Here is a 16,102-nt window from a genome sequence, read left to right on the forward strand (position 1 = left end):
TTAACCAAGGTCACGAAAAACTTATACACAGAACCTACAAGAATTTGCTAAAAGAAACCAAAGAAGACCTAAATAAATGAAAGGACATAACATAGTCATGGATTGGAAGATTAAATATAGTTCAGACATCAATTCTACCCAAATTTATTTGTAGATGAAATGGGAAATTTTAGGTTGTATATATGTTACCAGAATAAAAAATTTAAAAAACCAAACAAACAAAAAAATGAATAAATTCTTACAGGCACAATGGCTGGCTTAAAGGTATGCACATGTAAAGTTTGATACAAATGTCAAACTGAGAAATGGTACACAAATCCCATAGCATATAAACTATAACAGGTATTATATTTTAAAAATAAAACACATATCTTGATATTAGAATAGAGTATATACTATTAATTGTATATCTATAATATTTATAAGTTGTCCTTTCTACTCAAATAGAAATGTCACCATATTTCTTGTGGCTCCTTAGTAAACCATTAGCAAAATATTGGTAACAAGTGTGCATTATGTATTATTTGCATAATATTTACAAACAAACTCTTAGTATTTACTAACCATTAATGAATAAAACCACAGTAACAGTTATGACTAATTGCTGAGTAGAATGAATTTGATCAAGCACCTATTTTTCAAATGCCTTGAAACTTAAGCAGACTTCTTGATATAGGAAATAATTACCCAGGGAGAATGAAGCCATTCTTTCCCCTTTCCTAAGTCCTTTTGTAACTATTTCCATATCCAGTCAATTAAAGGTCTTAAGAACAATAACTGACATTTTCAGAGAGGAAGAAATTGTGCTTCAAGAGTGCAATATAAATTCCTACTTGAATCTCCAGCCTAACAGCCTGACCTATAAATTTTGAACTTTGCAGTCTCCACAATCACATAAGCCAATTCTCTAAAATAAATAGTAGATACATGATAAATATTTAGACTGATTAGATATAGATAGATAATAGATGGATAGAGGATAGAAAGATAAAGAAAAAAGGAAAGAAGGAGGGTTGGAGGGAGGGAGGGAGGGAGGGAAGGAGGGAAGGAGGGAAGGAAGGGAGGAAGGGAGGAAGGGAAAAAGAGAGAAAGAGAGAAAGAAAAGAACCTATTGGTTTGTGTTACTGAATAACCCTGACTAATACAATTGTAGAATTGCCAAGGAAGCAAATACTAATACTTGTGTAATTTCTGCCTGGCAGAGAAAAATTATGTAAGTTACAAATTTACTAAATTCCTAGACTAATTCCCAGCACTTGACCCTACTATAATCTTCACAGTCTCACAAGGAGACAAGTAGGAATATTATGAATGAAGGAACTAGGGCAACAGAGATTTAATAGTTGGTGATAAAATTAGCAGAAAACTCCACTATACTTAGAATTTTCCACTTCATACTTTAGCCATCAAATCACTGGCCCTTGAATAAGAAAATACTATGAATTTATGTTCCTGGCTAGTTAGAGATACTTTGTGACGGGATTTAAAGTAGAACATTATATCTCAGATTTATTTTAGGCCCATAAAAAATAGGTAGCAACCAGTCTCACATTCCAAAGGAAGATTTGAGATTATAAAATCAGGACTTGAAAATGAAGTACCTGAGAAATCATTTTGTTCACCCACCCCAAACTTGGCCACGCACCCACTTTAGCTAATCTGCCACCTCCAAGCCGATAAAAGAGATTGAAGAGGCAAGATGAGGGAAGGTGAAGGTTTGAAGAGTGTTATGGAGTGGGAGATTGCTCTGTACATATTACCACCATCACAAAACCTGTGGAAAGGGGCATCACTGACCTAATCAGAAGAAGATATATTTCTTCTGATTCACACATCATAAATCTGCCTTGCAGCTGACTACAACTGGGCAATGCTTCTGGGGTGATGTCAAGAGACTGCTGTATTGGCTATGGCTTGTCGAAGAAAAGGATTCCTGGACTAGATGTGGTCCTGGCACAAGGGACTACAGTCCTGGGTGTTGTCCTGCCTAAGATGATAGCCTGTATACATGAGCTAACTGAAGCATGGAGTGAATTTCTAAATCCCTAACAGTGGAAGGAATAGCTATTCATCAGCCAAAAAGTGTATTCATCTGCATCTGGGGAATGTAGGCACAGGATTTCCAATGATAGAGGGAGGGATAATATTCTTCAAAGAGCACACAAAAGTATTTTTGGAAGAAAAAATCAGTCTTATACATCTGCAATGTCCAGAAGGAGACCAATACAATAGGGTGCAAGCAAGTAGTGTCAATAAATGTATCTGTCCTCCCTACACCTGTTTTAACTTTGGAGAAGCAAGTGTCAGGCATGGTGGAGGAACAGTAGAACTCTGTGGGGAAACAAAAATGAAACCAAGTCCCTCTTTCCACAACTGGTAGTCCAACCTAGTAAAGAGAAGTTTCTTCTACTGCAATGAAGTTGAAGATTCTATTTCATGAAACCAGACATTTTAATTATTGACCTGAGACTCTCTAAAAGATGAGAAAGACCTAAAAGTAACCTAAAGAGTTATGAGATTGGCTCTAATTTCATACATGGGGCAAAAAGAGAATTATCCCAGAGAAAAGATTTCAAAGAATAATGGGAAATGAAAATAAAGTTGCTTTATGATTACACACTGTATTCTGCTTTTTCAATATATTTATTGTACACTAAGCCAAAAGAAATATTTTTCTTATACAAAATAGAATAGGGCCTATAAAATACAAGGCATCAAATCATAGTCTGTCAAATAGCAACGGAATATTCACAACATGAAAATGAGAATGCTTGCATAGTTCTTCAATTAAAAAGCCATTGTTTAAATAACAGACTTTACCATGTAAAGATCAATTGGTCAAAAGGAATTGATTAAGCCCCTTCCATGTGACCAGTTCTCATTCTCCATCCCACAGAGGGAGTTAAATTCTGATTTAAAAGGCATTAAAATACTTATAAGTCCTTATGCCAAATGAAAGTATGATATGGATTTTATATTTTTTAAAAAGTAATAGAAGAGGTTAATAAGTGTTTTTTATTTTAAAAAATTTAATTTTCAAAATGTGTTTTATTATTCATGTAAAGCTTGGCTTTGTTTGAATTGGACAGGTGCTTACCTCTGAAAATAAAAAAGATATTTGATGCCAGAAAATTCTGAAAAAGAGCTAGCAGTAAAGATATCAAAGCTTATCTATTCAAAAATCAACAGGTAGCCCAAATCTATTTAAAATGCATAATTATTTTAGTTTGCTAATGCTGCCAGAATGAAATATATCAGAAATGGATGAGCTCTTATAAAGGGGATTTATTAAGTTACAAGTTTACAGTTCTAAGGCCATAAAAATGTCCAAACTAAGGCATCCAGATAAAGATACCTTGACTCTGAAGAAGGACCGAATAGCATTCAAGATTTTTCTGTGAGCTGGGAAGGCACATAGCTGACATCTGAAGTCCTTGCTCCTGGTTCACTGCTTTGTGATTTTTATCCTAGTAACTTCCTCTCTAAGCTTCTTTGGGCCCTCAGTTACCTTCTTGGGGCAAAACTCTGGGTTCTGTCTTGCTTAGCATCTCATGGGAAGGTGCGTGTCAATGTCTGTTAGCCTCTTCTCCTGACTTTTGGTTTCAAATAGCTCTCACAGATCCTGTGGGCCCTTGCAGCATTTTCCTCTGCATCACCAAATGTCTGTGTCTGAACTTTTCCCTCTGAGAGCTCTTAAAGACTCCAATAAACTAATTAAGACCAACCTTGAATGGGTGAAGTCAGATCTTCATCTAATCAAAAGGTAACACCCACAATTGAGTGTGTCACATTTCCATGGAAACAATCTAATCAAGAAGTCCTGCCTTACAATATCGGTCAGGATTAAAATAACATGGCTGTTCCCATAAAAACTAGATTAGGATTAAAAATACATGGCTTTTCTGGAGTACATAAGAGTTTCAAACTAACACAGTTATATAACCAAAAGAAAGCAGCACCACAAATATTTAAAAAAAAAACAGAGACTGCTAACAATATATGACTCTTTGAATCTCTAAAATATAAACATTTTTCATATATTCTTATGTATAGAAGTGTTTAATACATAATAAGAAATGGACTTTTTAAATAATTTGCTTAAATTCTCATTATAAAAAATATTTTAATGAAAATAAAATTAATCTTGCTTACTCACAATACATCTCAGATCATATTTTCTGCTAAATTATTTTTATCTCCAAAAGAAATTTTTTAAATGCTAAAAGAGAAACTTAAATAATAAAAATCATGTAGACACATTTCTAATCCTTTTCAAAATGAGTATTCAAAAAGAAACGAAGGAAAATAGAGAAAGGAATGGGAAAAAGGGGAAGAGGAAGTTGAGAAAAACTTTAAATGAATAAATAAACTAAGCAATAATAATCAAGTGGTTGCAATTTCAATAAAAGCAGAAAATGTTATGATTTAGAGATTACCTCTAAAGTTGGGTCAATGAAACTCACTCACTAGATTTTACCGACACTATTGGTGGGAGGGAGATTTCTATGCTGTGTTGTTACTAAAATGGGAGGATATAAGCCTGGATCTACTGGTAGCCATTTTTCCAAAGGAGAGGAAAGGCAGGTTGAGAATAAACACACAGGAAAGCAAAGATGAAGGCTCTGGAGAGAAAGATTCTTGACAACAATTTCGACCCCTTGGATTCATGAGCACCTGTAGAATGTAGCCATGCAACTTTCAATTATGTGAACCACCAAAGCTCCTTTTTTTGCCTAAGCTAAATTGCATTATTTTTTACTAACACTTGCAAATGAAAGTGTTCTGATGAATGCAATTCAAAAGTGAAGTTAATTCTACACAAATAGTTATAAAATTGAAGCAGATTAGTTGAGCATTAATATGGTAGGCTGAATAGTGGCTCCAGAGAGGTTCATGTCCTAATCCCTGGAACCTGTAAGAGAATAGTTTGCAGATGTGATTTAAGATAAGGATGGTGAGATGAGAAGATTATCCTGAATTATTAGATGGGCCCAAAGTAATCACAGTGTCCTTTTCAGTAAGAAGCGAGAGTCTTCTGATTCAGAGAGAGAGAATGCCACGTAAACCTGGAAGCAGAGATTATTGTAATGTTCACTGAAGATGCAGGAACAGGTCATGTTCTCTGCCTCTAGAAGGTGGAAGACAGATTCTCCTCTACTGCCACCAGAAGGAATAAACCCTCTAAACACCTTACGTTCGTCCAATAAAACTGATTTTTAATTTCTGGCCTCCAAAACTGTAAGAAATTTGTGTTAGTTTAGGTCACCAAGTTTCTGTAACACAATCATAGGAAACTAATAAAATTGGACATCATGTGGAAGCATTCTGTGTATTTTTATATACTGTACATGCATAAGAGTATTATCCTTCTAGCAAAGCTAAAAATAGATTTTGGGTATGCTGAATTAAGAAATAGAAATTTATCCTATATCAAATCAGCAAGATAGAAGAAGAAATTCCAAGTCTTTAAAAATTTATATAATTTAAAAGACCATTTTATGGAATTTTCAGGTTCTCTTCACCACACTGTTTCTTCATTCAGATAGAAGACAAAACTCAGTAACTATGAAGTACAGTGAATTACAGTAGAAAAACTAAAGTGATCAGGCTTCAAGTAGAGATATGAATGAAGCTGATCTGGATAGAACTAAGATAGGTCAGAATACAGAGTAAAGGATGATATCATCCATATTTTAAAACTTCAATTTCTGTGTGAGATGTTTATTTGGTGCAAAATTTATATTTTGAGTAGTGCAATTCCTAATTTCACTTGTATGGTCAGTTTAGTTGAACACCATAAGTACATGAAATCTTGAATAGGACGTGAGACCTTGTTGGTTTGTCCAGATTAGTGTGATGCCCTGATGTATCCCAGAGTAATTTGGGCAGTGAATAAAAATTACTTGCAAAGTCCCCTTGGGTGACTGGGGAAAAGAGAAGAAATGTTCAACTTCCACATTTGGAGAATTTCTGATATTCTCACAAGCAGTGGGGACAGCCAAATCAATAGGCTGAGTCCTCGATCTTGGGGTTCACCCCCATGACACTTATTCCTGCAAAAGATAAGCTAAGGCTACTTAAAATTAGGCCTAACAGTCATCTTCCAGAGAATCTCTTTAGTTGCTCAGATGTGGCTTCTCTCTCTAAGCCAACTTGGCAGGTGAACTCACTACCCTCCCTTCTACGTGGGACATGACTCCCAGGGGTATAAATCTCCCTAGCAACACAGGACAGAAATCCTGGGATGAGCCAAGACCTGGCATTAAGGGATTGAGAAAGCCTTCTTGACCAAAGGTGGGAAGAGAGAAATAAAACAGAATAAAGTTTCAATGGCTGAGAAATTTCGGAGTTGAGAGGTTACCCTGAAGATTATTCCTATGCATGCATTATATTAATATCCCTTTTTAGTTTGTGGTGTATTGGACTGGGTGAAAGGAAGTACTTGAAATTGTTGAGCTGTATTTCAGTAGCCTTGAGTAAGATGATTACATAAAGATGCAATTTTACAATGTGACTGTGCGATTGTGAAAACCTTGAGCTGATGTTCCTTTTACCCAGGGTATGGACAGATGATTTAAAAAATGAATAAATAAATAATAGGATGAACGAAGGGTGAAATAAATTGTGTAGATTGAAATTCTAGTGATCAATGAAAGGGAGGGATAGGTGTATGGCATGTATGAGATTTTCTTTTTATTTCTTTTTCTGGAGTAATGCAAATGTTCTAAAAATTGATCATGGTGATGAACACACAACTATGTGATGATATTGTAAGCCACTGATTGTCCACCATGTATGGAATATATGCGTGTGAAGATTTCTCAATAAAAATATTTTTAAAAAAGAAAGAAAAGCCATTTACCTGTTAAAAGTAGAAAGAGAAAAATTCCATGTATTAAAACATTGGGTAATTAGGGGATATAGTGGTAAATGTGAGCTATAATTTTAATTGTCAATTAAGAAATTGCAGTAGGCACAATTTTCTTTTCCTGTACAGCACATTTTGAAGCTTTGCTCATTCAAGACTGTTTAACTGACACCTGAACTTAATTTTGCACTGCCTTTATCTGCTTAGTCAATTGTTCCCACAATTACATTGTTCTAGCAAACTTCTCTAGGTTTGGAAGGGAATAAAAAGCAAGAAGTAAATCTTCCAGCTAATGTTAAAGAAAATACTGTGCTTTCCATTCACACAATCTGTTCATATATTCTTAGTGGGACTATCTCCTTGAACACATCCTTCTTTGGTTTTTCCTTTATGAAGCCATCCATCACGTCTGAAGTGGTTGTACAGAAGAAGAGGCCTAAAAATAGAACAAAGAGAAGTTGAGTAAGAAGAGACCTCTCTTCAACCCATCATGAATTAATGATGTCTTTAAATATTTAAATGCTGCAATGTCTAATTTTAAAAAGGACAAACATAATGTTGAGTATACTATTACAGCGTAATTTAGAATATTTCTGCTTGCTACAAGGAAATGGAACAGAAATGAGTCATCAATAAAACTTCCCTGGACAGTTTTTAAGCTGCCTGGTTCATTCCAATCATCTCCCAGAGCATGTCTAAATTCTAAAACGGCAATCAAGATTACTGGTAAGCATTTGTTGTTGCTACCATCTTCATTTCAGCTAGGACAAATGTATATTACCTTTACTGTATTTTTAAAGTTCTTTTCAGTTCTGGACAGCAGAAAGCATGTCATTACACATATTCTCCACGGTATCTAGAATATGGTGGTTGTTAAACAAATAAATACATTTAAGTCAATGGATTAAAATTAGAATACATTAACTAGGGTCTCATAATAAATATGCAGAAAACATTTTTCTAATTCAATCACACTTATAAAATAATTTTATTATTAAATTTGTTGTAGGTTACTTTATTGTACTTTATTTTCATACCATGTTGCTAGTCAGACCCATGACTTATGTGATGGTGAGTAACTGAGCAGGAATGTCATTGCAATTATAAGTTCCTGTGGGAAAAATGCAATCTGTTTATAATGCATTTTCCAGAAATGAATTAGAACAAGTGAAGATTGTCCTGTGATTTTATTTTATAAATTCATATGCCTACTAAACTAAATTTTACCCTATTGGAATAATTGGCTTCAATTTCAGAGTTAAGGATTGCTGATATAATAGAATTTAAATTGTGGCTATGTTTGCTAATATTTTCTTAATTGTAGGTTTGATAGCTACAAAATATAAGTAGTTGAAATTTGCATCAAGGCCAACAGAATCTTGTTTTCTCTCAGCTGCTTGTCTTTTATATCTGAAAATAAAGCAAAAATAAAGCAAAAACTCTTGGTAATTCTTTAACAGCCTCTGAAGTTAGTCTTCAAATGCAATTCAAACAAACTGGGGGAAATGGACAATGGATATAAATTATAATGTGTACACATGGAAAATTCTATGAGGGAATTTTGCTTTAAAAATCAATACATGGTATAAATGTGGGTCTAGGCGGTACACATGTGAATACTTAAGTTAGATATAGATGAAACCTTAAAATAAATATGTTGCAAACACATTTGATAAATGTAATGGTATTTTGGAGTTTTGAATAAGCTGCCCTCTTGTAATTATAGGACCAGCTCAAATAATATCTTCTGAAATATGCTATAATATGCTTTTGTTAAGTGACTATTAGTCATCTGGATAAGTAACACCCTGAAATAACAATTGTAACTGTTACACTTAATGAGTCTGGATAGTCTATTAAAAACCTTTCTGAGAAAAAAAATACATATAACTAATGCAAAAAAATTGTAGTTAGTATGACATTTTGGAAAACTGGAAAGGGAAAAAATTCATTTGTCTTCAGTTTAGTCTTTTTAGGTGAATGAGTTTCCAGGCCAATCACATTATTAGTTCACTGGTCTACTTATTACACACATTCTGATTTTAGAGATGGCTCTATGATATTACTTTATTTTTCAGGCATTATGGTTATTTAACTTTCTGATATTAATTTGATTTCACAAAGAAGTGTTTGTCACTGATAAAAACAAAATTGGTAGACCATTATGCATGTGTATTCCCAACAATTTCCTATCTTGATATTTTATTTTAAATCAATTAATTTGCAAGATTAATAAAACCCTTACATTAGAATATATCTGTCCTCCAAAGCCTGATTATTCCTGATGCACTCACAAAATGAAGATCCTCGGTACAAAAGCTGGAGAGCATACCTGAGATTCAAAGTGTGCTTACATACAATACATGTTCCATATGATCTTTATGAAACACAGCACTTCAATCAGTTAGTCCTTCTCTTCTCACCTTCTATCCCTGACTCCCATCTTTGCTCCTTCCTTGGCAACATGACTACATTTCATATTTTTCCATATTATGCATTCTTTAGGGTACAGATGGTAAGCATATTTTAATCTCAATTTCTGATTCTAATTCATTGGTACTGGCTGTTTTACTCATTATGCTGAGATTAACCAGTGTGGACCATTTGCTAGGAATGATCTGTCTGCCATGGGTGAGGGAGAGAGCAGTGGCTGAAAGAAAAAAAAGTCATGCATTTCCCACCCCTGCTCCAGATTTTAAAATAGGAATGCTTTTAAAATGTGCATGGAAAATAATGTTGCAGGATAAATTCTTGAGATAATAATTTCTGTCTTATTCTCACTGCTGTGTGAGACTCTCAGAAGAAACACAAATGTAATTGTTCCCTTTTCAAGACCGGTAAAAAATAGGGTCCTTTGCCTCAGGGGCTTCTTATCAGTTTTCTGTTGCTTTCAGAAACAGAAACAGAAGTTGGATGTCACCAAAGGAACAACTGTCTTTTAAACTTTTTCAAATGCCAGGTGCATAGCCATCTTATCACTCATTGACCTTAACAGTTCAGTTGTAAGACACATACCCAGGAAATACATTTGTGGTTATATATATGCTGTTTCCTTTCTCCAGGCATATAAATTTCTAGTCCTCTGCAATGGAAATCTACTGCTTTTTGCCTGCCTTTCATTCCACTTCTGGTCTCAGCAGCCCAGTTTTCCTTTGGAAAACCTTCCTTAACCTGTTCTCAGTCCTTGTGATTTGATTGGAGCTGCTCATTCTTGTCCTTAATATGGATTGAGATGGATTTTCCTTCACTTGAAATGAAAAAATCCCTGATTAATATACCCAGGCCTTAGTTTTGTTCCATTTATCTAATGTACTTATTGGTAGGATAGACACTGGTGAAATAAAAAATCAATTGTTGAAATCTCAGTTTATTAAGACAACAAAGACTTATTGGCCATCACAGGCCAATCCTAATTGGGCTGCCCACATTTACCTTATAGATATATCATCTGAGCACATTGTTTCCAAGGTTCTCGCAATGAGGGAAGGGAGAGAAGGAGGAGACTTGTTGGATCCTCAGTGGCCTGAATGAAAGATGACACAGGTCACCGGTGCTCACAGCGCACTGGCAAATGTGGTCACTTGGCATCAACCTAACTGCAAGGAAGGCTGGGACATGTAGGGAACACATCCATGCTCATTGAGAAGTCCTTACCTCTGCCACAGATCAAATGCCCTTACTTCTCATTTTCTTCCCACAGTATTAATGTGGAAATAAATATCTCTGCTGTTCTGGGAGATTATAGTTCTGTCCAACTTTTCATCATATTCTATGTATCTTATCCCATACCAGGAAGCTTAATGTTTTAACATTATGAAAATGTTTCTCTGGTCATTAGGATGTTAATTCATTTCTGAAACATAAGCTAAACTCAAGTACTATATTTTTACTGCTTCCATTTATGTATTCATTGATTCATTCAGTTAATATTTTTGAGCACCTAATAGAAGCCAGGCATGCCAAAGGTCACTTCTTGATAGTAGATACCTACATCTTTACACTGAGGAAGAATAAATAACTTTGGTTAGATATAAATAATAGTGTTTTAGCAAAGCATCCTGAAGCTTAGAGGCTGAAAATAAAACAACTATCTCTCATGGTTGTTGTGGGACAGGAATTCTGGACAAGCTTAATTGGGTGGTTCAATCTCAGGGTGACTATGAATTGTACAGTCGGAGGTCAGCTGTGCTACAGTGACCAAAAGACTTGACTAGGGTTGCAGGAACCACTCCAAGGAGGCTCCCTCATATAGCTGGCAAGTTGGTGCTGGCTGTTGGTGGGAGACCTCTGTTCCTCTCCACATATGCCTCCCTGTGGTGGTTTGAAGCTGTATGTACCCAGAAAGACATGTTCTTAAACTAAACCCATTCCCATGGGTGTAGACCCCATGTAAGTAGGACCTTTTAATAAGGCCACTTCATTAAGATGTGACCCACCTCATTCAGGATAGGTCTTAATCCTCTTACTGGAGTCTTTTATAAACAAAATGAAGAGAGAGAGCACCATGGAAGCTGAAAGCAACAAAACCCAGAAGAGAAGGGAAAGAACAGCAGACACTACTATGTACCATGTGGCAGAGGAGCCAAGAATTGCCAGTAGCTAGTCTTCAGGAAGAAAGCATTACCTTGATAATGCCTTGATTTGAACATTCTCACAGCTTCAAAGCTGTAGGCTAATAAATTCCCACTGTATACACCAATGCATTTCATGGAATCTGCTTTGAGCAGCCTAGGAAATTAAAACACTCCCCAAAGGGCAGCCTGGGTGCCCACACAGCTGGCTTCTGCCAGAACAAGAGACCCAGGAGATGAAGGCAGATTCTGAAATACTTTGACAACCTAGACTTGGGAAGTGACACACTGTCACTTTTATTTTATTCTATTGTTCACACAGACCAATCCCGAATCAGTGTAAGAGGAGACTGTTCAATGGCACAGATATTAGGAGGCATGGATCAATGAGGACCATCTTGGAAGCTGGCTACCACCAAAACATATACCAATATTTTGCTTGAAACAGCTTTTGTCTAGAGATTCAGCTCGTTCACCCTGTTGTATATAAGACTCTACAGACCTTATTTGGGTCTTACTAGATCATGAGCTGAGGTTTTAGTTAAATTTAGTGTGGGCTTACAACCTTTGCCTTAGGGAAAAGCAATATATGGGACAAACACTTCTTTCCTCATTGGATCAAAAATTCCCTGGGGAGTTTCAACTGGAGGCTGAGGACATCCCTCCTGCCCACCTCCCCACACACACACATCAGTATTTTCACCCTCAATCCTCACCACACTAGCTTGCGATCATGACTTCTCACGCAAACAAGTTCCTTTAGTCACAGAAGTAGTAGAGGTAATATCTAAGTATTATTGGGGTATTACATTTAATAGGAAAATTTTTTAAGTTATGTAAAATTAACTTATTTCTGTATCTTGATATCCTTGAAATTTTCATCTTATTGCAATTTAAAAATTCAGAATATTCATAGTCAGAGAAGATTTTAAATAATAACAGAACAGAATTTCAAAAATTTTATTAAAATGGGTTCAAAATTGAGATGTGGCTCAGTGGTAGAATGCTCACCTTCCATGAGGGAGACCTGAGTTTGATTCCCAGACCATGCACCTAAAACATAAAAACCAAAATTGAAATGTGGCAAAGAAGGTCAAGGGAGCTCTTGGGAAGACTCTAATAAGATGAAAAATATGATTATTTTTTATCACATTTTTATGGGTGTAACCAGTTTGGGCAGAATAATGCCTGCAGTTTAGCTCCAGTTATTGAATTAATCAATTCTGACAATGAGCCAGTGAAATATTAGTACCTGTTGTCATGAAAGATTAGATGGAAAAATACCTTGGGTAAAAGTATAAATTTTATATAAACTTGAGGAATTATTGTCAGTTTTCTCCTCTCAATTCTACTGACCTTCTTCTAAATCCATTTACATCTGTATCCTAATCTATGGGTTGAGAATCTATTCAAGTTCAATATAAAGTCAGATGTTTCAGTCAATAATGCTATAGAGATTTATATAAAAAGATGCTCACAATAAATTGCTTAAAAATCCTGAGTTAATTGACCAAAGAAATGTTTACACTTTTTCAAAATTAAATAATCAGTGTTTCAGTACTTAAAGGAAAAATTGGGAGCACAGTCGGGGCCTTAATGATCCAATTAATGGCAAATTATAATGAAATTTCTATAAAATTGTTTTCAACATCCCAGCATACCACTATATTCAGTACCATTGTCTTTATTTTCAGAAGTGTTAATCATTGAACTAATTAAAGATGATCAAAACAGAACTCATAACCAACCACCTTTTTCTCAGACTTTATGATGAAGGTTTGTGTAGCTTTTGGATTGAAACCAGGAAAAAAAATTCCTTTGTTAGAAAAATTACCTTTTTTCGATTTTTTTTTTTAGACTAAACATAAAAGGAAAAGGCCGTGATATGGAAAATGACTAATTGTTTTAGCATTAAAAATCCCAACCTTCAGAAGACAATAACAGAACCATAACCAACTAGTCTAAACTGACAAAGCAAATCGACTTCAGTTTATGTCAACTGTCAAAAACATTTCAGTTAAAAGCAAACATACAGTAGTAAGTTATTAATATGGCTATAATAATTAATCCTGTCTACTCTAAACTCAAATGATCAACTCTTCAGAATTTTCTTCAACATTCATAGCAGGCAAGCATTTCACCTGACATTATTAAATCATACATAGGAAACTTACAATGACACTAATTGTGCTATGTTATATTAAACTATACCAGACTGAGTATTCTTGTTGATTTTTTAAAATGTAAAACATATTCCAAAGTTTCATACTATTTTTTGGACTTACATAGAAGAAAAACTTACATAGTATGTATTAGTTGTCGATAGTCATGTAGCAAATTGTCCCAAACTTACCTCAGGAAAACATTTGTTATCTCACTGTTTCTGTGAGCACATCCACATGTAGCTTAGCTGGGTCCTCTGGCTCTGCATGGCTCAAGAGGCTCCTCTCGTAAGGCTTCAGCTGAGATGTCAGCTGAGTCTGCAGCCACAGTTAGAACATGACTGGTGGCGGATTAAGGTTCTTAAGGGCTATTGAATAGAGAGCCCCACTTCCTCCCCGGCTGTTGGCAGGATGCTACTCTCAGTTCTTACCCCTGTAGGCTCTCCTCTCCATAGCCTAGCTCCCAACATGACAGCTGGCTTCATCAGAGCAAATGAGAACAGCCAGAAAGAGATAAACTGTCTGCAGGCAAGATGGTAATCACAGGCTTTCATAACCTAATCTTGAGGGACATCCTATCTCTTTTGCCTATTTTATTTGTTAGAAGAAAATCACTAGATCCAGCTCACACACAAAAAATGAGAGAATTACATATTACAGTTTACAGATTAGAGTGTCTGAAAGGTGTGAATACCAGGGTGCAAATGCAAGGAGATATCATTAGAGTTTTTACAGAAAACATCTACCACATGGTGCTACTACTTATATATTATAGGAGTATAAGTATTTTTACAGGGATGCTAACAGAATAATTTGATATATTACCCTAATAAAATGTTATAAATCAGTGCCTTCTTCAGGTTATTTGGGTAATATATAAATACATTTTAAATAAAAAGATCCTCATGTATTCCTAGAGTTAACAAACTATTTTCATTTTAATATTACATAAATTCAACAAATACAAAACTAAACAGTCTTCTTAGATGATTAGCGGTTACACAACTATATAACTAAACCAAATTTGTAAATTAAATATAAAACAAGCTATAAGATTAATAATTAGTTACCTTCCCCATTTACAGAATTTCTGATATTCTTGTGAGCAGTGCGGACAACAAAACCCTCAATCTTGGGGTTTGCCCCTATGAAACTAATTCCTGCAAAGGATAGGCTAAGTCTACTTAAAATTGTGCCTAAGAGTCACCCCCAGGGAACCTCTTTTGTTGCTCAGAACTACCCTCTCTCTCTACGCCAACTCAGCAGGTGAAATTACCTCCCCCCTGCATGAGACATGACACCCAGGAGTATAAATCTCCCTGGAAACATTGGGACAGAAATTCCAAGATGAGCCTGAATCCAACATCAAGGGACTGAGAAAGGCTTCTTGACCAAAGGGAGGAAGAGAGAAATGAGATAAAATAAATTTCAGTGGCTGAGAGATTTTAAACAGAGTCAAGAGGTTATCCTAGAGATTATTCTTATATAGGATGTAGACATCCCCTTTTAGTTTATGGTGTATTGGAGTGGCTGAAGGAAAGACCTGAAACTTGTGCTGTGTTCCAGCAGCCTTGATTCTTGAAGATGATTATCTAAAGATATAATTTCTACAATGTGACTGTGGGATTGTGAAAACTTTATGTCTAATGCTCCTTTTATCCAGGGTATGGACAGATGAGCAAAGAAACATGAATAAAAAAATAATGGGTGGGGAGACAAAGAGTAAAATAAATTGGGAAAATGGAAATATAAGAGAGGGAGGTATAAGGTGTAGGTATGTATGAGGTTTTTTTTTTCCCTCATTTCTTTTTCCTGAGTGATGCAAATGTTCTTAAAAAAATGATCATGGTTATAAGTACACAATTATATGATGATATTGTGAGCCATTGATTGTACACCATGTATGAACACTATGTGTGTGAAGATTTATCAATAAAAATATTTTTTAAAGAAAATAATTAGTCACATTAATTTTATGTGGTATATGATGTTGCTTTGTTGAATTTAAATGGCAATTCTTGGGGTTCATAGTAGCAGATTATTTGCAAGTTTTGTACTTTGTTTATGGTGGGGTGGACAGAGCTAAAGGTGGTCCCACTATAACAACCCCTGGTGTTTAAATCCTTGTATAATCCCTCCTCTTGAATGAAGATGGGACTTCTGACTTTCTCCTAAACAGTAAAATATGACAAAGGTGATGGGAAATTACTCCTGTGAATACAACATTACATTTTCTTGCTAGAGACTCTTTCTCTCTCCACTGCTGGTTTTGAACAAGCAAGCTGCCATAAATCCTATACCAACAAGTAAATTGCTTCTGCTAACAATCTAAATGAGCTTAGAAGCAGATTCTTCCCAATGAAACCTCCAGGAGATAACTCAGTCAAATCTTTTCTTTGATTGCAGCCTTATATAAACCTAAGAAGAGGATCTGATTAAGACATGCTCTGGAGAGAGGTGATGCAAGATGGCAACTTAGTGAGCTATAGAATTTAGTTTGT

General features: G+C 35.3%; 1 long non-coding RNA gene across 2 annotated transcripts in view; it reads right to left on the bottom strand.

Annotated features, from left to right (window-relative positions):
- Positions 1-6,897: 6,897 nt before the first annotated feature.
- The window catches only part of LOC143665326 (uncharacterized), a 76,828-nt gene continuing 67,623 nt past the window's right edge, over positions 6,898-16,102 (bottom strand). For both annotated transcript variants that reach the window (XR_013166877.1, XR_013166878.1), the window contains exon 4: positions 6,898-7,304. This is a non-coding gene — a long non-coding RNA (uncharacterized LOC143665326). The remainder of the gene's footprint in view (positions 7,305-16,102) is intronic.

The sequence above is a fragment of the Tamandua tetradactyla genome, chromosome 21, assembly GCF_023851605.1.
Source record: "Tamandua tetradactyla isolate mTamTet1 chromosome 21, mTamTet1.pri, whole genome shotgun sequence".
NCBI classification, from domain to species: domain Eukaryota; kingdom Metazoa; phylum Chordata; class Mammalia; order Pilosa; family Myrmecophagidae; genus Tamandua; species Tamandua tetradactyla.